Source organism: Pongo abelii, chromosome 7, assembly GCF_028885655.2.
Source record: "Pongo abelii isolate AG06213 chromosome 7, NHGRI_mPonAbe1-v2.0_pri, whole genome shotgun sequence".
Classification (NCBI taxonomy): Eukaryota; Metazoa; Chordata; class Mammalia; order Primates; family Hominidae; genus Pongo; species Pongo abelii.
This window is the reverse complement of record NC_071992.2, coordinates 124,158,289-124,168,196: the sequence shown is the minus strand read 5'-3', so window position 1 is coordinate 124,168,196 and position 9,908 is coordinate 124,158,289. Positions and strand designations below refer to the sequence as shown.

The 9,908-nt window shown below is 43.6% G+C and overlaps 1 pseudogene; it reads left to right on the top strand.

Annotated features, from left to right (window-relative positions):
* The first annotated feature begins 3,909 nt into the window (after positions 1-3,909).
* On the top strand, positions 3,910-5,057 carry LOC100448443 (aurora kinase B-like; annotated as a pseudogene).
* Positions 5,058-9,908: the final 4,851 nt, after the last annotated feature.

The following is a 9,908-nucleotide window of genomic DNA, read 5'->3' as shown; positions in this document are numbered from 1 at the left end:
TTCTATTCAATGTAAGCATATTTACTTTGATGGCTAAGCTTGGGACAATCTATTTTTTTTCTTGTCCTTCCCACTATCAGAGGAATTATTCATTAATTCAACAAGTGTTAATTGAGCACCTACTATGTTCTGGAAACTCTTCCACGTGCTGAGGATATAGTAGTAAAAAAACCAAATTTGTGCTCTCATGGAATTAAATTATACTATCATGCAGTAGATCAATAGCCCACTATATTGTATAGTGCCAGTGAAATAAGTACTATGAAGAGAAATAAAACAGGCTGTCTAGTAGAAGACTTGTTTGGAAAGCAAACTACTCCTTGGGTAGAGAGAAAGTAAAGCATTAAAATGTCAGGTAACATTCATTCCATATAGTTTTTCCCTAATTGCCTCAGGACTTTCAAATGATGTCAATGTGTGTTCAGTAAAAATAAACACATTGGCGCAGACATAGAGACATAGGTATATGTCATAAAAAAAAGAACCATGACCCACTTTTAGTTTTTCCTAAGGATTGACTGTCTCATGCAGACCAGCAGTCATCTGAGGTGGGAGTGAACAGAAATAAGTTTATGATGTTGAGCTTGACACACCTGATGTAGTTATTTTTGGCTTTACATTTTTAAATTAAAAAAATTTTAAATTGTGTTTAAAAACACATACCATAGATTTACTTACTTAACAATTTTTATGTGTATATTACAGAATTGTTAAGTATATGCCCATTGTGATACAGCGGACCTCAAGAACTTTTTCCTCTTGCATGACACAACTCTTGCCCATTGAATAACAATTTCCTCTTCTCCCCTACCCCCAGTCCCTGGAAACCACCATTCTACTCACTGTTTGTATGAGTTTGATTACTTTAGCAACCTCATATGAGTGGAATCAAGCAGTATTTGTCATTTTGTGATTGGCTTAGCACAATGTCCTCAAGGTTCATAATGCTGTAGCAAATGACAGGATTCCTTCTTTCTTAAAGCTGAATAATGTCCCATTATATGTATATGCCATATTTTGTGTACCCATTTATCTTTGGACGGATACATTGTGGTTATTGCAAACAATGTTGCAATGAACATGGGTGTGCAAATATCTCTTTGAGATCCTGTTTTCAAATCTTTTGGATACCAGTTTCATTATTTTTGAATCGTTACATGATGTGTTGCCCTGAATGAAATGCCAGACTCATTCTCCTTGTAATTTGCAGTGGTTCCCTGGTTTCTCCAACCCCTCTGTATCAAACACCTGGTATCTCCCAGAACCTGAAGACTCAAAGAAGATTTCAATAAATAAAAGCTAACACTTCTATGGTGACTACTATGTGCTGGACACACTTCTAAGTTAACTTTGTGAGGTAGGTACTGTTATTCTCACTCCTGGTTTGAGGGAGAACGCTGAGGCACGCAGTTAACTGGCAAAAGAAGGATGGGATGTGGTCCCAGGCAGTCTGGCTTCAGAATTCTGTACCTAAACCCTTACACCAAACAATCTCTCCTTTACCTTCCAAGTGTTGAGGGTATGGCAGGATGGGACTGACAGACAAGGAGATGACTACATTCAACATTCCAGGAATTGCTGCAGTGAAGATGCTCAAACAATTTGCTTTGAGAACATGGACCAAGACACACTGAACTCTGCAAAGTTGGGAAAAATTTTTCTGGGGTCAAAGAGACTTGGATTGAATCCTGATGGTTCAGTAAGAGGGTCAAATGAACAAGGGGGAATTATCGAAAGAAGTAATGGCATTTAAGGCACCTCCTGGTAAATTAAAATCTGTGTTTTTGCATACCTGCTATGCACATACCTGCATTTGATACCTGCTATGCAAGTGCTTGGTGCATGTTAGACCTTATTGTAAGTGTTTTGTGTATTCTGTTATTAATCCCTAACAAGGCACCGAAGGGCAGATATAACGATCCTCAGTTTACAGATGCGGAAACTGAGGTTTGGAGATGTTAAGCATGTTATCCAAGAATGCACAACTGAAGTCCAAGCCCGGTTTGTTGGTCTCCCAAGCCAGTGCTCCTGACACTCTGCAAAGCATAAAGGAAGGATGGATGATGGAGAAGCCAGGTGCTCTCCACCCTTGAAAAGCCCTGAGGGTATAACAGCCTGGGCAACGTTGTGGCAGGAGCTGGTCCACTTTGGCTCACTGACTGATAAGCCTGAGTAGAGTATATGGCAGAAAAGGGAAGGTTAAGAACAAGGGCAAAGTAGCAAGATCTTGCTTTAAAAAGAAGAAAGCTGGGCCTCCTCCTCTCCCAGCCTGGCGGTGCGGCACCGTGGTGGCGGGGGTGTTTGGTTGCCTCGAAGCCACTGTGCGCCCAGTTCTAGGGTTGCAGCACAAGGCTCTGTTCACCCGACACCCTAGAAAAGCAAAGCGAGTGAAACAGTGGCTTATCACAAGGCACCTGAGGTCTCTGTTTCTGGCTGGGCTCTACGGTGGAGTTGGCATTTTGAAAGCACTTGTACATAGACTGCCAAAATGCCAGCTTGAAAAAAAATCCAAGGTAGGGTCAAATTTTCTCTCCATCTACCGTCCTCTCCCTCCCACAGGGTAGTAATCACATCACAGAGAAACCTGAGTGCACTTATTTTTTGCTGCCTGATCCTATTCACCTGAAAAATATAACTTTTGCTGGAGAAGATTCAGGGAGGAGGTGCTGCATCCTGATTTATTGCTCTTTCCCTAAGAAGTTTTTGCTTCTGAGAATTCTATTGTGTCACAACTGGGGTGGGATTTAGCTCTTGCTCCGAAGGGACTGAGTCTTGGTAATGAGATTAACAAAAGGCATGATTTGGCACCTCAAAGCACTGTGATGTGGCAACTTATGAAGAATAGAGAAGGGAGTTTGTTAAGTTGCTTTGCTTTTCTTGTGGGTCTTTTAGCACTCTCCTGATGCACAATGATGGGCAAGCTCACAGGTCCCCCCTAGACTCTGTGTCATGCCTACACTCCCCTAACTCTTCACACACAAAACAGCAGATGCCCTTGATAAGGAGAACAGAAAATGAATAAGTGTATTTTCCCTTCGGTGACAAACATTCTTACTGATGTAGGTGCCCAGTGAATGCATGTTAAATGGATGATCTGGGATTTGGGGAAACAGTGGAAATGGGGGCAAGGGGCTGGGAGAGAGCGAGGAAAAGAATGGTGATCCACACGTGGGAAGACAAAGCTGGTGTCATAACCTGCTCTGCTGTCTCCACCCGCCAAATCCTTTGAGATCCTGGCTTGAACAATCAGAATATGTTCAACATGTCCACATGGAGAACAGCCTTTCTCTGTGCTAAAATGGTTGGGGAGTATTTTGGGGGGAATTTCAATCTGTGTTTATTTTGGTGTTCCAAGAGGAACCCGAACCCAAACCCAATGACATCTTCTATTTTCCTGACACAGTCATGTGAATCAGCACTGGTCAGCAATGGTCCCTGGACAGGTTTCTTCTCAGAACTACCCCCAAGGGTGTGAAGAGAAGCCTCTTATTTCTTGGGCCCAGAAACTATATTTCAGTAGACAAGAAGAAAAGAACATTTTTGAGAAATATATGAGATGATGAAAGAGGATGGCCTTCATTTTATTTTATTTTTTTCCCAGTTGTAGCTCCACCTGCCTTGATTTTAATTATGAAAAATAATACAATTGCTTTTAAATGACAAAATACACAATTATAGTTAGGATCATGATTTCTGAATGTGTGGCGTGCTTACGTACATTCTTACTGGAGCTGTGCTTGAACTCTTGAATTCTAATTTAGCTGTTGTAAAGTCATTTTTCAAGCTTTTTACTAAGTCAGACGTCAGAATAATTTTATAAACAGTTGTGCTTAATACTTCCAGAGTGAGAAAAAATGATGAAAATGCTGCCAGTTTTATTTGTTTTGTTTTGTTTTTCAAGGCAGATTTCCGTCGTTTGTGGTGACTGGGAGAGCAGCTGTGCCTCGGGCCTCAGCTTTCCTCCTGCTTTCCCTCCAAGGATGGCCCAGAAGGAGAACAGTTACCCCTGGCCCTATGGCAAGCAGACGGCTCCAGCCGGCCTGAGTACTCTGCCCCCGCGAGTCCTCCCGAGAATCCCCACCGAAGCTGCGCGTGAGCTCCGAGCTGCGCGGACCCACAGCCCGCAGCGGCCCCTGGCCATGAGGTGGTAGAGAACAGTTGTGGGACGCGCAGCATCTTAACGCGGCCCTTCCTGGTCGACGACCTTGAGACTGGGCGTCCCCTGGGCAAAGACAAGTTTGCGCATGTGCACTTGGCTCGAAAGAAGACAAGCCATTTCATCGTGGCCCTCAAGGCCTTCAAGTCTCAGATAGAGGAGGGCGTGGGGAGCACCAGCTGCGCAGGCAGATGGAAATCCAGGCCCCCCTTCAGCATCCCAACATATTGAGTCTCTACAACTATTTTTATGACCTGAGAAAAATCTACTGGATTCTAGAGTACGCCACCGCCACCCCTACCCCCGAGGAGCTGTACCAGGAGCTGCGAAAGAGCCGCATCTTTGACAAGAAGCAAACAGCTACCATCATGGGGGAGGTGGCAGGTGCTCTGATTCACTGCCACGGGAAAAAGGTGACTCCCAGACATAAAGCCAGAGAATCTACTCTCAGGGCTTGAGGGCGAGCTGAAAGTTGTCGACTTCGGCTGCCCTCTGCACGCCCCCTCACTGAGGAGGAAGACAAATGTGTGGCACCCTAGACTACCTGTCCCCAGAGACAATTGAGGGGGCGCGCGCACACCGAGAAGGTGGATCTGTGGTACATCGGAGTACTCCGCTATGAGCCGCTGGTGGGGAACCCCACACACAATGAGGCCTATGGGCGAATCGTCAAGGTGGCCCTAAAATTCCCCCTTTTGTGCCCATAAGAACCCCAGGACCTCATCTCCAAGCTGCTCAGGCATAACTCCTCAGAACGGCTGCCCCTGGCCCAGGTCTCAGCCCACCCTGGGATCCAGGCCCATTCTCGGAGGGTTCTGCCTCCCTCTGCCCATCAGTCTGTCCCCTGGTGGTCCCTGACATTCACTGGGGCGCGTCTGTGTTTGTAAGTCTGCATATGTGTAGGGGAAAGGAGCAGTCCTGACCTGTTCCCTTAGCTGTCTTCTACTTCCTTTGTTTAATAAAGACTGAAGCTTTTTTTTTTTTTTTTTTGGTAAATAAGTGTAAAAAAGGAGAATTTTGAAAAGACCAAATCAATTATGAAGCCTTGGTCTACATTGCTCATTGTAATGCTTGAGTTGGAGAAGGTGGCTTCAGCTTTAATATGTTGAGAATTAGAGGAACATAAAGTGGATTCAGAATCCTAGTGGACTTCTCCAGACGGCAAAGCATGCTTGAAAGATTTCCTGGGGGATTCTGAAACACTGCCAGATTTGAGCTCAAAGGCGGAGTGAGCTGTTCACAGCTCGTGTTCATAGCTCTATCCATGACAATTATTGAAGACTTGCTACCCAGTGAGGACTCAGTAAATAACTGTTGAATAAACCCAGTAAAATACAATGGGAAAAGTCAGTCTGAGACCTGTACTGGGTTAGACACTGATGATTCAACAACGAATATAACAAAATCCCTGCTTTAGGGCAGTGCTTCCATTCTCATGGTGTAGTGCTAGTGTGGAGAATTTCATCCTAATTATTCCACAGCAATGCATTTTTTTGCTGAAAAAATATTTTTTTTCTGGAGTAAATTGCACCAAATCAATTTAATTTCTGATCACTTTTCTGCAGAGTACAGTGAAACCACTTCTGATATTTCCATTTTCATTCTTATTTTCTTACTTTTGCTGAGATCTTTTTTCCTGTGAAAATTTTGTAATGAAAGTTGATTCATGAGTTAGTTCTTTTTTCCACATCTAGTATTGCCAAATATGGCTTCTTTCATTTCTATGTTTTTAACCCCCTTTGGACCCATATTTTTACTAAGTCTAATGCTCACAGGTAAAAATTGAAGATCTCACACTTTAACTGTTGCTAATCTTATTTTAGGTTGACTGATTCTACCATATGTTATAAGGGGACAAAAGATGGTAGCTTGTATTTATGTCCTAGCTAATTCTTGACACCCTGCAAGATAGCACTGCATCAGGAGTGACTCTCCTACATTGCTAAGGCAGCTCTTTGGATGGATCCCTTTGGGTGCTCTGTTCAGAGTGTCACCATGTCCTCTTTCATCTCTAACTCTATCACTTCCCAGGACACTTTAGACATTGTATGTTCCAGGCAAATAGACTGCCTATTGAATGTTGCTTTCCCAACTTGAGGTTCTTTCTTTCCCTTCCCTTCCCTTCCCTTCCCTTCCCTTCCCTTCCCTTCCCTTCCCTCCCTTCCCTTCCCCTCCCCTCCCTTCCCTTCCCTTCCCTCCCTTCCCTTCCCCTCCCCTCCCCTCCCCTCCCCTCCCCTTCCCTTCCCTTCCCTTCCCTTCCCCTTCCTTCCTTCCTTCCTTTCTTTCTTTCTTCCTTTCTCTCTCTCTCTCTCTTTTTTTTTTTTTTTATGGAGTCTCACCGTCACCCAGGCTGGAGTGCAGTGGCATGATCTTGGCTCACTGAAGCCTCCACCTCCCAGGTTCAAGCAATTCTCTCGCCTCATCCTCCTGAGTAGCAGGGATCACAGACACGCGCCACCACACCTGGCTATTTTTTTTTTTTTTTTTTTTTGTATTTTTAGTAGAGACAGGGTTTCACCATTTTAGCCAGACTGGTCTTGAACTCCTGACTTCAGGTTATCCACCTGCCTCGGCCTCCCAAAGGGCTGGGATTGCAGGCATGAGCCACCACACCCAGCCTTTTCTTTCTTACGTTTTTTTGTTTGTTTTTCAGAAGGAGTCTCACTGTCGCCCAAGCTGGAGTGCAGTGGTGTGATCTCAGCTCACTGCAACCTCTGCCTCCTTGGTTCAAGCGATTCTCCTGCCTCAGCCTCCTGAGTAGCTGGGACTACAGGTGTGTGCCACCGGATCTGGCTAACTTTGTATTTTTAGTAGAGATGGGGTTTCACTATTCTTTCCTATGTTTTATCAGTTTTTTTTTTTCAGTTCTCTATGAGGATGTTACTGATCCTTCCAATCAGAGGTAATTTTTTTTACATCTTTAATGACACATATTATGTTGTTATGCTGTGCTATGTTATGTTATTATTTATTTATTTATTTGAGACAGGGTCCCACTCTGTCACCCAGGCTGGAATGCAGTGGCAGTATTATAGCTCACTGCCGCCTCGACCTCCTGGGCTCAGGCAATACTCCTGCCTCACCATCCCAAAGTGTTAGGATTACAGGTGTGTACCACCATGTCTGGCCTATTTATTTATAATGTATTAGTGACCTTGTCTTATTTTCTATATTGATCTTAAAATTCCTCAAAGGCAGAGTTCATATTTAATTTATATTTATGTCTTATAAAATTGTTTTATTATTATTATTATTATTATTTTTTGAGATGGAGTCTTGCTCTGTCACCCAGGCTGGAGTGCAGTGGCAAGATCTCGGCTCACTGCAAGCTCCGCCTCCCGGGTTCACTCCATTCTCCTGCCTCAGCCTCCCGAGTAGCTGGGACTACAGGCAGCTGCCACCATGCCTGGCTAATTTTTTAATTTTTAGTAGAGACGGGGTTTCACCATGTTAGCCAGGATGGTCTCGATCTCCTGACCTCGTGATCCACCCGCCTTGGCCTCCCAAAGTGCTGGGATTACAGGTGTGAGCCACCGCACCTGGCCTATAAAATTATTTTTAAAAAATTAAATTGAGTCCATCTTTGAACCCCAATTGAGTAGGCTGAAAGGATGATCAGTCTCATTCGTATGCTCACCTCTCATCCACTCACTGCCATGACAATCTTGTTCTGGCTGGACTGGCCCTTTCAGTTTCTGAAGCTGTGTCCAGTCTGTACCACTCTCAAAGTGTGGGAAGTTTGGGCACAGGGGGTTTCTGGGCCTAGGCTTCTTGGTATCCCATACAGCTACCCACTCTGGTCTTAGGAACTCTCAGGGAGACTGACCTGAGTTTACTTTCCATAGACTCCTTTCCTTTCCTTTCCTTTCTTCTTCTCCTTCCTTTTCTTTTCTTTTCCTTTCCTTTCTGTTACTTTCCCTTTTCTTTTCTTTCTTTTTCACCCGATCATCTTTTTTCCTTCCTTCCTTCCTTCCTTCTTTCCTTCCTTCCTTCCTTCCTTCCTTCCTTCCTTCCGTCCCTCCCTCCCTCCCTTCCTCCTTCTTTTTTTTTTCTTGAGACAGGGTCTTATTCTGTTGCCCAGGCTGGAGGGCAGTGACACAATTATGACTCACTGCAGCCTTGAATTCCCCAGCTCAAATAATCTTTGCACCTCAAACTTCCAAGTAGCTGGGATACAGGCATGCGCCACCACGCCTAGCTAATTTTTGTATTTTTTGTAGAAAGAGGGTTTCTCTATGTTGCCCAGAATGGCCTTGAATTTCTGGGCTCAAGTGATCCACACACCTTGGCCTCCCAAAGTGCTGTGATTACAGGTGGGAGCCACTGTGCCTGGCCTACATTTCTTTTCTTTTTTTTTTTTTTTTTTTAAATTATACTTTAAGTTCTGGGATACATGTGCAGAACATGCAGGTCTGTTACACAGGTATACACGTGCCATGGTGGCTTGCTGCACCCATCAAACTGTCATGTATATTGGGTATTTCTCCTAATGCTATCCCTCCCTAGCCCCCCACGCCTGACAGGCCCCAGTGTGTGATGTTCCCCTCCCTGTGTCCATGTGTTCTCATTGTTCAATTCCCACTTATGAGTGAGAACATGCAGTGTTTGGTTTTCTGTTCCTTTGTTAGTGTGCTGAGAATGATGGTTTCCAGCATCATCCATGTCCCTGCAAAGAACATGAACTCATCCTTTTTTATGGCTGCATAGTATTCCATGGTGTATATGTGCCACATTTTCTTTATCCAGTCTCTCATTGATGGGCATTTGGGTTGGTTCCAAGTCTTTGCTATCATGAACAGTGCCACAATAAACATATGTGTGCATGTGTCTTTATAGTAGAATAATTTATAATCCTTTAGGTATATACCCAGTAATGGGATTGCTGGGGCAAATGGTATTTCTAGTTCTAGATCCTTGAGGAATCGCCACACTTTCTTCCACAATGGTTGAACTAATTCACACTTCCACCAACAGTGTAAAAGCTTTCCTATTTCTCCACATCCTCTCCAGCATCTGTTGTTTCCTGACTTTTTAATGATCACCATTCTAACTGGTGTCAGATGTTAGCTCATAGTGGTTTTGATTTGCATTTCTCTAATGACCAATGATAATGAGGTTTTTTTTCATATATTTGTTGACTGCCTCAATGTCTTCTTTTGAGAAGGGGCAGTTCATATCCATTGACCACTTTCTGATGGGGTTGTTTGTTTTTCCTTGTAAATTTGTTTAAGTTATTTGTAGACTTTGGATGTTAGACCTATGTCAGATGGATAGATGCAAACATTTTCTCCCATTCTGTAGGCCTGTTCACTCTGATGATAGTTTCTTTTGCTGTGCAGAAGCTCTTTAGTTTAATTAGATCATATTTGTCAATTTTGGCCTTCATTGCCATTGCTTTTGATGTTTTACTCATGAAGTCTTTGCCCATGCCTATGTCCTGAATGGTATTGCCTACAATTTCTTCTAGGGTATTTATGGTTTTAGGTCTTACTTTTAAATCTGTAATCCATTCTGAGTTAATTTTTGTATAAGGTGTAAGGAAGGGGTCCAGTTTCAGTTTTCTGCATATAGCTAGCCAGTTTTCCCAACACCACTTATTAAATAGGGGATCCTTTCCCCATTGCTTGTTTTTCTCAGGTTTGTCAAAGATCAGATGGTTGGAGATGTGTGGCATTATTTCTGAGGACTCTGTTCTGTTCCATTGGTCTATATATCTGTTTTGGTACCAGTACCATGCTGTTTTGGTTACTGT